Raw genomic sequence first — 12464 nt, 5'->3', positions numbered from 1 at the left:
CCCCAAGCCAAAGCCTGCAGATCGCACAGGCAGTGTTATGGTAGCCCCCAAGCCACGACTCAGGAAGATAAATTGGCCCCAGAGGTATGGGACTGGGTCCCTTCTCCCCTGACAGCTCCCTCTCTGTGTTTTTTCTGGCACAAGAAACATTCTGTCTTCTTGTATAAATAGGGGAAATTTATGACAGTTTTCCCCCTTCTCCTCCCTGGTGGGCTACTAGGAAGAGGCTGGGGTGGGGGAAGGAGGGAGACATAAATGTGGGAAGACTAGAGGGAGGCAGGGAGCTTGGCTCTGGCCCGGCTCTGCTCTGTGTGTTGGACCATCTGGGTGAGAAGGCGGCTGGAGCAAAGATGCAGCCCGTTGGTTCCCAGGCGCAGGGAGGTGGGGCTCCGAGGCAGACATCCAACAGGAGGACACAGGGGAAATCAGGGAACTATGGCCTGGCCATCCCAGAGTTTTATCCAAGGAGATGCAGGCTCCCCCTGCCTGGTTGGGGTGTTTTTGTCCTGTGATTTGTTGAGGAAGCTGATATGGTGATTAGAGAGCCCATCCTGGATTCAGAAAATGACAGAAAAACTGTGTGATCTTAGGTAAGTCACTTCCTCTCTCTGGGCCTTGTCTGTAATTAAAAAAACAGGGGGGAAGAGATTGAACTTGCAGGGGGTTTCAAACTGGTTTTCTTTCTCTAAATAAAACTTTATGTAGCAACCCAACATCTAACTCGGGTGTTCTGCTGAACTTCTTAGGTTGAAGTGAGGGTGGGGATGGAAGATACCTAGGTCCCTTGGTGATAGGAAGGGGCTTGGCCGAGCAGAGATGATCTCCAAGGTCCCTTCCATCTCTGTTCTTAGGTGGGAAGGTATATGAAGAAGGATGATGGCAAAACTGCTATTAAAAAAAAGTCTCAAACACAGTCACAAATAGAAAACATATTTATTTATCGTATGACGGTCTGGAAGGGAGCCATCCTGGACGGCAGGTGGCTCTGCTCGACCTGGTCAATCAGGAACTTGGGATCCTATCCTACCGCGGTTTCGCCTTCTCTTAGGGATTTCTCCTCAACTGCACAGTCACAGCTCAGTCTCAGGCACATCAGCTCCAGCTCATGAAAAGAAGAACTTACCAACATCTTAAGGCTCTGATGCCATTCCTCGACTTACATTCCCTCTGGCCCCCCTGGCCAGTGGAGTGTCCAGATGGGAGGTGCTGCGCCCTCGCAGAACAAGAAGAAAAGGCGCTTAGTGGAGAGCCCAGCAAGTCTGAATCCAGGGCTCAAACCACCCCCAGCTGAGCGGCCCTCTTCTGCCCCTCCTCCCTCTGTGGAGGAGAAATTGAGTCCATTGTCCAGAGGACAGTGTGATGCCCAATAAAGTCCCCCCATCCACCCCAAGATCAGAGTCCCAGGAAAGTGACTTGGAGGCCTCCTCTAGAGAGAATACCCATCGTCTTCACAAGGGTGTGAGAACAGCTTCTGCCCCCACTGCCCCCTGCCCGTCCCCCTCTCTATCTCACCTTATTCTCCAACTCCTGTTATGACTACAAATAGTGGGCAGCAAGGTGACCAGAACTCTGAAGGGAAGGAGAGACCAGGCCGGGGAGCTGCACTTTGCAGGCGCCCAGGTATGCTTTTGGTGCCAGGCAGACCCGGTTACCACATGCATGACTGGAGGTGGGGATTCAGTTCTCAGAGCCTCAGCTGACTCCTCTGGCTATAGGAATGAGCAGCTCACTTGTCAGCGTCACCACAGGCATGAAACAAGAGTAACAGATCCACCCGGCACAGTCTGCGCTAAGAAATGGTAACCTATTGTACCTGGTGCCAGAGAAGTCAATCTGATCCAGACCCTCTGGCTTCACCCAGCCTTTGCACAGTCAGTATTTCCCCACCTGCTCTGCCAGTGCACCACTTCCATCCCTCTTCTTTACTTCCGATCTTCCTTCCCCTCTTATCTAAATCCTGATCTGTACTTTCCTCCTCCAGGAAGTCTTCCCTGACTGAAACATTCCCACTCCCCACCCTCATCTTCCAGCAGCTCCATGGTCCTGGCCTCGTCCGTGTCCCAACTTTACGTGTGTCCTAACTCCCCCTTCAGAAAGTCCCACCTCTCTGTTCAGAAAATGTGCAGCAATGGAAGCAAGTTGAGATTTGTCATCAGGCAGGTCAGCATTCAGATTCCAACTTTGCCACTTCATAGTTTTATGATTTTGGCACGTTACTTCATCTCTTTGGACCTCTGTTTTCTGGGCTCTCTCCAGTGGGGTCAGGGATGTGGAGGGTGGTACCTAGTTAGACAGTATTTATTAAACTTCAGTCCCTTCTGCTCGACCCAGTCTCCCCCAACCCACACTCCTGGGGACTGACTCTCTACCAAAGGAGGGTATTAGACCAAGAAAGCAATCTTCCCATCACAGCCCTCCAGAGGAAAAAGAAGTGACTTTCCTTTGTTTGAAGTCTCTGGTCACTGAGAGGGGACCACCAACCCAAGAGCCAAAGCAGAGGCCAGGGAACTCAGGTGTCCCAGCTCCCAGGGCCCCAGGTCTCACTCTCCCCCTGCTCTCACCACATGCACCTGAGTTATTAGACCAGATCCAGGGATGGGGGTGAGAGGGCTGACCTGTTCATGATCCCAGAGAACCCACTGACCCCTTAACCTCTAAGAAGTTCTGTGACCATCTCCAAACTCCCCAGCTCAGAAAAGCTACAACGTCAGTAACAACTAGCTTTGTACAGTTTGTACAATGCTTCCCACACAACTAACACTGGTCCAGACACTTCACACATATTAACTCACTTAATCCTCAAAACAGCCTATGAGCTAGGCACAAGTAAATCCATTTGCCAAATAAGGAAACTGCAGTGTGGCAAGGTTAAGTAACTTGCCCAAGGTCATACAGCTAGCATGAGGCAGGGCTGAGCTTCAAATCCAGGCAGCCTGTCTCCAGAATCTGTGCTTTTAGCCACTATGCTAGTTTATTGGTAGTTTCTAGGTGCCAAGCATCGCAGAAACAGTAAGTGTATTTCATCTCATCACTGAGATAGCTACTTCAGAACCCCTAGCTGCTTTGCTTCACGTCCCAGCCTCCCAGCTCCTCCTTCTCTAGGGGGGGTTTGGAAATACTAGCACCTTCCTTCACAAAGCTACTTTACCCTCCTCACCAGCACCCAACCTCGTGCCCCAACTACTCCCATTCACTTCTGCCTCTTCCTCTTGATCCTCGCCTCTCAGCCCTCCCTCTCCCCACAACATCCCCAAACCTTTCTATCCCTTCCCCTCAACTCCCTTCTGCCTTCCCCCAAAGCTCCAACGGGATCAGATAAATTTCACCTAAAAAGACTGTCAGATGGTCCCCAACCAGGCCCCCACTGCGCGTGGATCTCATGCCCCCGGGGAGGCACCGCAGTGACTGCGCTGGAGTCAGAAATAAAATCCTCCTCGTCCTCCCCCGCCCCCCACTTCCCATCACTCATCTGGGAATCTAGGGCGAAGAAGGGAGCTAAAGTGCAGAGCGTTCATTTAATATTAACAAATTGAAATGAATTCTTTTAATGCCAATTAACTTGGAGCGGCCCCTTATTAATAGTAATTTAGATTCATACTTGGGAGAAGCAGGGACGGGGGTTGGGCCGAATGTGCCCAGAATGTCAATGTGACGACAAAGCTGGGGACTGATTGGGGAGGAGCAATGACAACGTTACTTTGGCCAAGTTGGGCTGTTTCCCTCAGAGGCACGGACAAAGTCAGCAGAGGTGGGGCTTCGGGAAATGAAATTTCTTTCATCATTTGATTTTGGTACCTGCAGTGGATCTGAATAGGCTGCAACTGTATCACACTACTTTGATGATTTTTACTTCACAGTAATGCTAGAGAGAATGTCTTCGGAGCTGGAATTTACCCCAAACTCTCCTAAACCAGACCCCACTGACCCGAAGTGATCTAGTCCCCAGGCCAGCCCTCTCATTCTTTGTGTCCATTCAAAGCTAGAGCTGGAGATCAGAATGGGGTCCCCCAATCCCTGCCCCCTCCACCTTATCAGAAGTAAAAGAGGGAACTACATGTTGTGTCTCTCTTCTGGGAATCTCTCCCAGGAGGCAAGAGTCCCTAGAGGCTGACCCTGAGCTCACAGTTTACATTTAAGGGAGGGGGGGGGGAAAAATCTGTTGGTACTTTGCTTAGAATTCAGGGTCAAGATGAGAACTAAAAATTCAACTTTGTGTCCCAGAGACTTGCCCAGAATAGAGCCAAGGAGAAAGAGCTTGGTCCCCAACTACAAAGTCAAATAGCAGTTCTGTTTTTCCTGATTTTGCTGGCTTGGGGAGTCGGACTAGAAGTGCCCAGAGCCTCGAGTTTAAGCTCTGACATAAGTAGGACATTTTCTTATCAGGTATCCCTCCTTGCCCTTGGGTGAATCGAATTTGATGCTGGGAATTGTGGAAGTTGAGGGTGGGAGTTCTGAAATGGAGGAGGCAGGAGGGGAAAGGGGGTCGGACAAGGGTAAGGAAATATACAAAATGGTGAAGTGTATAAAATTAAAATTTTAAAGATGGTTTAACAAACTAAAGTTTAAATTTCAAGAACAGGTCAGGTTTTTATTAATAGAAGAGGTAAACTACATCAAAATTGAAAGATAAAAATTGAAGACAATGCATACAACAGTTGAAGTAAATTGTCCTTCAAAAGAGGGGTCAGAATGAATCAAAAGAGACCTCATTCACACCCCCATAGAGTTTCCCAAACAATAAATTCATTTACAAAACAAAAAGAGAAATCAACACAAAAGTAACCCTTGGTCCACACTAGGAGGAAAAAAAAAATTGCGAAGATTCAGTAGCAGCTGAAAACTAATGAGGGAGGAGAAAAACAAAAATGAATAAACTTGAAATATGTTAACTGGTTCTTTGTAAATACTGAAACTGGAAGATGGGATGGAGAAAAGCACCCACTTGACATCATCAGAAAAGTGAAACTTGCAAAAACAAAAGGGTAACTCATCTCTAAAGTAAACTCTCTTCAAATAGAATGCTCCTCTCCAAAAGAAGAGAATAGAAAATTGATCCAAAAAGTACTAGTCGTCCTCTAAGGAAAGTATATTAACCTGAACTTCATCTTTCCCCAAATCTGAAATTATATATATATATATATATATATATATAAATACAAAAGGATTATATTTTTTTCAACTAAGAGAAAAACAAAATCATATTAAAATTGTCTAACGGGGCAAGAAAGGCGATGCTTTTTGCAGGTGCCAGAAAGGATGGGGGAGGGGGTGGTTGAAGGGTGGAGGACCCGCTTACCTTGCTCTCGAGCAGCGGCTGTTGGACAGAAGTGGGTGCGGGACCCTGCAAGTGCCTGCGGGGTTGGGGAAAAAGAGGATTCGGGGATCCCGGTGCCCCGCACGAATAAGGTGGGTGGAAGGACTGGGGGCACCCATTTCCCTCCCTCCGCCCGCCTCCCTCCCTCCAGTACCCAGGCCTAGAGAGCTACTGAAAGTTACAAATTGCTTCCATTATTAGCTCATCCCGGGCGGCCTGGTCATTGGCCAACCCCGGACCACGTGGTCCCTCGTACCAATCGATCGAATTTCTAGTTGCAATTCTCTGTACGTCCCTTGGCTCTGGGCAGGGACGGGTGGGGGGAGCGGTGGCGCGGGGCCTGGGGAGGGGCTAAGAAAAGGGGTCACTTTTCCCCCTCACCCTCCCTCTCTGCGTTGTCCGGGTCCTGAGTGTCGCCCCAGAAGGGGCTTGGGGAATGTTGTGGGTTGGGACACACCGGGGAGGTTGCAAACTGGAGGAAGAGAGGGACGACGCCAGGGACCCAGGGCCCTCTCCTTCCAATTCCCGAGCCTGCCCGGCCCCGCAGGCTTCTTCCTCTAATAGCGCCCAGTCTCCCCTGGACGGTCCCCAGCTGGCAGTCTGACCCGGTACCCCGGGCACTTGAGCGTCATCTCTCCGGATCACTGCTTGGGCCCCCACCTTGGGGAAGATGCACCCGAGTCCTGCTTCTCAGGGGCTCGTTCTGAATCAGGCGCCTGCGCTCTTAGGGGGCGCCCACCCCATCCCGACCGCCGAGTTTGCGCCCCTCCTCAGACAATGTGAGAGACCGACAAACTTTTGAATGGATTAAAATCCAGAGGAGCCCCGCCGGAACAGGTGAGCTGGGTCTGGGAGGGGTGCGCTGGAGCCTGAAAACTGTCTTCCCCATCTCTGCCTCTCTCCTCACTTCATCCCGGCTCCCCTGCTGGCAGATACTGATCTACCCGACCTCGGGGGAATTTGGGCTGCGGTTGGAGGAGCCACTGGCAGAGGAGTGGAGCCAGAGCAGCTTTCCTCACCCGTTTGGGGACTAAGGTGGCAATGTCAGAGGATAGGGGATGCTTCTGAAACTGGAGAGAATGGGAGAAATTGGGCGCTTGGAGACCCGTAGAGTCTGAAGGTGATCACTTCTTTCCCTAAACGCAACTTGCAGGAACTTCAGAAAAGTTTTTTGAGGAGATGGAGATGGGAGCAGAGTTTGGGTTTTGAGGTTTGAAGTGGGAGAGAGGGCCCTGCTTCTTATATCGGAGGAAGGATGCATTTGTTTATTTCTCCATCACGGCTAATTACGGATGTATAAAAACCCGGACAGGTCCCGAACCTGCTCACCCAGCAAACTCTTAGAGGCGCTTAGAGATCCCCAAAGGGCTTTCCCAGGAAAGCGAGAGAAGTACCAGCCGCAAACGGTAGTTTTCGACTCTGCCTGGGTAGGGGGCGGGGTATCGATCCAAAGCATCAGCTCGCGACCTTCTCGGGGGCCCCCTGCTGCCCCTGGGAACCTTTTGCTGATTTTAAGTTAGGAATGACATGAATTTCTTCTTCTTCTTCTTCTCCTTTTAACTCCAATTTGACTCAGAGACCCATTTTCCCAAGATGGAATCCGGGGAGCGTCCCTCCCCACCCCCCAGCAAAACCACCTTCCAACTTCTTCCAGCCCACGCAAGAAGGTCAGGAAAAGACCCCCTACCCCTTCCCTGGGGCTGAGATTCCAGCCCCCCTCCCCAAGAGAAGTTCTAGGAGGAAAAGACTCTTCAAAAGGGAATCAGAGAGGGTGGGATCAGAGGGTGGGACTGAACTTGGGGGCACAGGTGGAGAGTGGGCAGGCTGGTGTGGAAATGGGGGCTGGCCTGCCGGGTCTGGGAAAGCCGGGAGAGTGGGGGCTATGGCAGGTGTATAGCAGGACCCAGAGAACTCTAGAGCCAGGCAAAGGGAGGCCCAGCCAGGGCGGAGGGTCTCCATGGTGCTGAGGTTTACCCGTCTGACCCAAGGAGCCAGGCAGGATGTGGCTGGAGCCTTTGAACAGCTTCTTGGAAAAAGCCAGGAGGGGCTGTGGATCCCAGGAGAGAAAATTCCCACCTCCAGCGAGTGGTGTCTCTGGCCTCTACTTGACCCGCATCTTTTGGTCGGGAGTGGCCAAACCGCCCAGGCCTTTGTGTTCAGTGCACCCGAGGTTTTTCTGCGGGTAGTCCAGGGACTGCTCAGACACTGCTCATGGTGGAGCCCCTAAGTGGGCCTGCCTAGCTGAGAGGTTCCGAGAGAGCCACAGGGGGCACTGCCTAGGGACTCAGAGGTTTCCAGAGCATGGCCCTTGGGAGGGACGTATCCCGGGGCAAAAGTGAAAGGGGCTGATATTCAAGTCTAAGCCCTTTTCTTTCCTCCCACCCTGTGGCCCTGTGCACCTCTCTAGCCCAGAGGAATGGGATGGAAGGTCTTATCTCCACCCAATCCCAAAATTAACAGGGAGCCGACTGAGGTTTCTTTTACCGGCTGTCCCAGCTCTGGGTGAGCTAAGAGAAGGCGCCTGGGTCTGGACTTTGCCCCCTCCCTCTTTGATGAATCTAGACCTTTTTCCACCTCTTCCCCCATCTCCACCAACTGCCCCCCACACGCACACAGTCTGTAGAGCTGTCTCTCTTTTACTCTTTTCTTCTCTTCCTTTTTCTTTTTTATACTAGGATTGATGGAGTCATGACAGTTTGGCAGAGCGTCCCCTAAGCCTGTACTGGGGAGCTGTGGACCCAGCCCTGACTTCTCAGCTAGGGGCGAACAGCCTCGTCTGTGAGCCCTTGAAATTGAACCCCGCATTGAGGGAAGCTGAGAAAGAATGGTGTGAGGGGTGGGTAGGCTGATGCAGGACAGAGCCCTGATCTGAGGAGGGGGCACATTTATGCCTTCTGCCTGTTCAGAGAGAGGATTTATAAACAATGGAAGATGGAAAGGAGGCTGAGGAAGCTGCACAAAGGACTGGAAAAAACCTGAGAACGACAAAAAGACTGGTGAGGGAAGAGAAGATTTGAGAAAGCCCTGTAGTGAGGGCAGAGGAGGGGACTCGGAGGGAGCAGGGAAGAGCGATGGAACGAAGGAACATTCATGAAAGACAGAATGAAGAAGCAAGATTTGTTTGTTGTACGAGAGAAGGGAAGAAAAGCAAGAGAGGAAGGAAAAGCACATAAACAAAAGGAGAAGGCTAGAAAGTAAAAGAAAAGGGCAGGAAAAGAGAGAGAAGTTTAAAAAAGTAAAAGAGAAAAATGAATGGGAGAAAGAGATGGAGAGGAACAGAGGAAAGCTAGGGAAAAGGAAAGAGGGAAGGAAGAGAAAACAGTGGAGGGAGGGCAGGAGGAAAACAAACGAAGGAAAATTGAGAATAAATATACAGAGAAAGAGGAAAGAAAGAAAAGAAGAGGGAACTGGGTTAACAGGAAGGAGGTGCAGACTTGGGAGGAGCAGAGGGAGGGAAGGAGTGGAGAGGAAGGGGTGAGGAGAGAGGCCGGTGGAGCTGAGGTGGGGGCTCCCAGGTACCCCGGCCTCCTGGGAGTGGATCCTGACCTCCCACCACCTCTCCCTCTCCTAGGGCCCTGGTGCCCGCCTCCCCACCAAGGTGGAGATGGAGGCCAGCCTCTTGTGATTAGCTTCTCCCCAAAGTAGACAGAGCTGGAGGAGTTCTTCCTGCATCTGCACCTGCCTTGGGCCAGCCTTAAGGCTCTGCAGATCAAGATCTGGTTCCCAAAAGCAGAAGAAGCACTGCAGAGCGGCGCGAGTCACAGATTCACCCTGGCTCCGTCTCCTGACCCACCTCCACTGTCTGCAGACTGGGCCTCTTTGTTCTGCCATGCTCTGGCTCTGTGACCTTGGACCTCAGTTTGGTCGCTATGTCAAGCAAAACCTTTGCACTGGTGGGTTCTTGTGTCCCTTTGGTTAGGCTGCCTGTATGTGCACAGGAGAGAGAGGGTAAGGCCCAGTCCATTCCAGAAGGGACATCTTCATTTTCTTCCTTGGCGAGAAGAAAAATCGTCCTCCTTTGCCAGCCTCATCTCCAGCCCTGCCCCGGAAAGCTACCTTTCAGGGCAAGGGATTTCTCCATGCCAGAAGGGGTCAGATTAATCTAGAAGGAGCTTGGTATAAGGTTTGCAGACACTGGAGGAGCCAGCGAAAGCGTCTCACGCCAGAAAGAGAATGAGAACATGCCTTCCCAGGGCATTTGGACTTTCGGTGTGCGGTATATTTCACTGAAATCTTACACACATAGATTAATTGGCAAAATGGCTCTAGGTGCAGCCCGTAGGAGAGGTTGACAGGGGGTGGTTGTGTCTGCAGCCTCTTGGGCCTATGCTTCCGTACCGTGTCCATGGGATCCAGTGGCAACTACCCACTTAAAGCCGATTAGGTAACCCCTTTGTTTCCCCAAAGTGGGATGGGGCAGGTCACTGAGTTCAGCACATCTTCCACGGACAGCGCAACCCTTGAAGATAAAACTCTCAAACCACCGGCTGGAAAGCCACCTCCCCAGTAGAACCTTGCAGCTCCCCTCAGGGAGGCCTCAGTCCGGCAGTTCCAGTGTGGCTGTTAGCTTTCCTTCCCTTCCTCAAGGCTCTTCCTTCCTTCTTTTATCTCTCCCTTTTCCCCCCAAACCCCACCCCTGCCTGCTTGCTTCTTTCCTTCTTTCTTCCTGTACTTTCCTTTTCTTTCTCTCCCTTTTCATCTAGTCCAGGCTGGGGCTCTTGTAGCGTCTTCATACCCAGAGGCTTTGTTCTGAGACCTTCAGACAAGCTAACATGGACGCTGACCTCAAGAGTTCATTGCTCAGATGCAAATATTGGGATTGGAGGATGAAAGGCAAAATGGGGGAGTAAGCTTTGCTAATCAAGTGCAGACTGTAGTAACTCATTTTCTGTATCAATCATGGTTATCGCTGTCATGTCCCTGTGGCTTACCCCCAGAAAATCCTTCTCCACCTCACCCATCTGCAGGCCACAGTCAACCTGTCCCTGCCCATGGGGGTGGAGTTGCTAGTGCCCCCGAGGCCGTTGCTCTGCCCGGGTGAGTGAGGGCTACAAGAGCTCACCTTGGTGATGTCAGTAATGCCAGATCAGAGCCTCAAACTATTAAACAAGCGAAACCTATTTCCCCATTCCCGATGCATTTAGGGGGCCTCTTTCCCTTGGATGGAGAAGCTGGTCAATTCTGACTCTTGGCCGTTTCTCCAAGGAATGCCCCCTGATTAGCTGGGCCCACCGCCATCCACAGCAGTTCAGCAAAAAAAGGACGCCTCTTATTCCAGGCGGTGGTGGAGGGAACACCGACTGTCCACCCAGAACAGCTTCCTTGCCCCCAGCCTGGCCCCCACCTGGGAAGGAGGGAGCCCAGTTCACTTCGCAGGATCCGGAATCTTGAATCTCCTGGGCAGAGCCGACAGCTGCGACCACTTCCAGCCTGAGCCTGACGCTGGAAGCAGCTTCTGCCGTTGGGTACTCACTGCTGCCTCCACTTCTGCTCTGTTCAGTTTGCTGCTGTGTTTTTCCGTGTCGTGTAGGGATCTTGGGGGACAGGGCAATGAAATGTTTCTCCTTGGGTCCCCCAGTCCTTCCCCACGCCCCCACCAAACCTTAAAGCTGCTGATGGATGGTATTAAGCTGCAGCTTCTGGCCCTGCTCAGAAGCTACTCCAAGCAAATTCAAATTTTCTTCTGGGCCGGAGGAAGGACACAGGCTCCTTCCTCAGTCCTTCCTTGCTCATTGATCCATTTGAAGGGCATTTGGGGGTCAAAACTGAGACCAGACTGCTTCCATTGATATAAAATCAGCATCGTTATCACACGAAAGGCCCAGATTTCTCAAATCAAGGAACCGAGAGGGCTTCACCCAGCCCCACACCTCTTCTCTGGCCTCTCAAACCAGTGATGATGTAAAGGTTTGTTGAGGTGGAGGAAGAGAAGGGAAATAGGTAGTTTGCTGTACCAAGAGATCAATCTGTAACTGCGGCTGTTCGTTACACCAATGTTTATTTCATACCTACTATGTGCAAAGCATTGTCCCCACCTCAGATTTGTCATGATAGTCAATAATGGGATTCCTGCCACTGTGAGGCTTCAATACGTATGGACAAATATATAAATAAACAGACTGATGGAAAAGAAAGTTTGGATTTTGATTGCCACCTTCCATGTGCCTGGGCTTAGAGCCTCTGTCTTCCCAGCCCCAGCTACCGAGACCCAGTCAGTCGGCAAAAAACAAGACGGCCCTAGGGCTCATTTCTTTCCCCTACTGGAAAAATATTAGAAAAGAAGCAAGAGTCGTGCCCTGCGATCAGCAACCATGGAAGCCCTGAAATAAAGGGTTTGGGATGCTGAGCAGAAGGGTCACCCAGAGGTACCTTCCCATCCTTGAGATGTTGGGGGAGGGGGGTGGGCTGTTCTGTTTCTCTGGGCGTCTGAACAGGCCTGCGGGTTTGCCTTGGTGTTATCACATGCCTAAAGGTGACAGCAGGGTGTGCACGTGCAAGGGGCCGGACGAGCATTCCCGAAGCAGGCTTGTGTTCGCTGGACCCAGACGCCTGCACTGGAGCAGGTGCATGTTGGGGGGCGGGTGCACAGATCCAAACACATCTCCGCATACATGATCCTCTGTGTATGTGAGAGCGTGTGTACCCGCTGAATTATTATAAAATTACACTGACCCTTACAGAAAATCCATACCGCCCGGTCTTTCTCCCCCGACCTCTCGACCTCTGGGGTGCCTGAGGAAAGAGCTGACCGGGTCACCGCCTCCCCCTAGTCAATGAGTCTCTCTCCATTAGCATGAAACATGAATCTACTGGCAGCTTGACAAATTATAACTAGCAGCCAGAGTTTTGCCAACTGGCTGGCTTGGGCGCTGTCTATTTATCATTGAAAATGGTAAATCATAAGAATCCAGATGACTTAATTATTCAAATCCACCCAGACCCAGAGAAGCTGCAGGCCCGTCAATCAGCTCTGGGCTTGGGGAGAAGGGCAGGGGGAGAAGGCTGATTGCTTGGGAGCTGAGAGATGCGGGTTCCATGGCCTCTGCTCTGCCCAGCGAGCGGGGGCTCTCTCTGCCGCCCTTTCCCTTCCCTGCCCACCTTCCAGGGCAGGAGCCTGGCCAATTATTCGGGCTGCTGACCCTCCCAGGGC

General features: G+C 51.5%; 2 long non-coding RNA genes across 3 annotated transcripts; one reads left to right on the top strand and one right to left on the bottom strand.

The window, feature by feature from the left end:
• Positions 1-914: 914 nt before the first annotated feature.
• LOC147371468 (uncharacterized) lies at positions 915-5543 on the bottom strand. The gene is made up of 2 exons (XR_015163501.1): positions 5297-5543; positions 915-2283 (listed from the first exon to the last, which is right to left on the bottom strand). It is a non-coding gene; the product is annotated as an uncharacterized LOC147371468 (long non-coding RNA).
• Positions 5544-5554: 11 nt separating this feature from the next.
• Positions 5555-11448, top strand: LOC147371467 (uncharacterized). Of its 2 annotated transcripts, none has more exons than XR_015163503.1 (2): positions 5555-6151; positions 10593-11448. It is a non-coding gene; the product is annotated as an uncharacterized LOC147371467 (long non-coding RNA). The 2 variants fall into 2 exon arrangements; XR_015163502.1 differs by having other exon boundaries at positions 5563-6151; positions 10520-11448.
• Positions 11449-12464: the final 1016 nt, after the last annotated feature.

This window comes from Bos grunniens, chromosome 5, assembly GCF_055505025.1.
Source record: "Bos grunniens cultivar Pamir isolate PY7600 chromosome 5, Bosgru_T2T1.0, whole genome shotgun sequence".
Taxonomy (NCBI): domain Eukaryota; kingdom Metazoa; phylum Chordata; class Mammalia; order Artiodactyla; family Bovidae; genus Bos; species Bos grunniens.
Note: the sequence above shows the minus strand (reverse complement) of the source record. Positions and strands in the feature narration are given on the sequence as shown.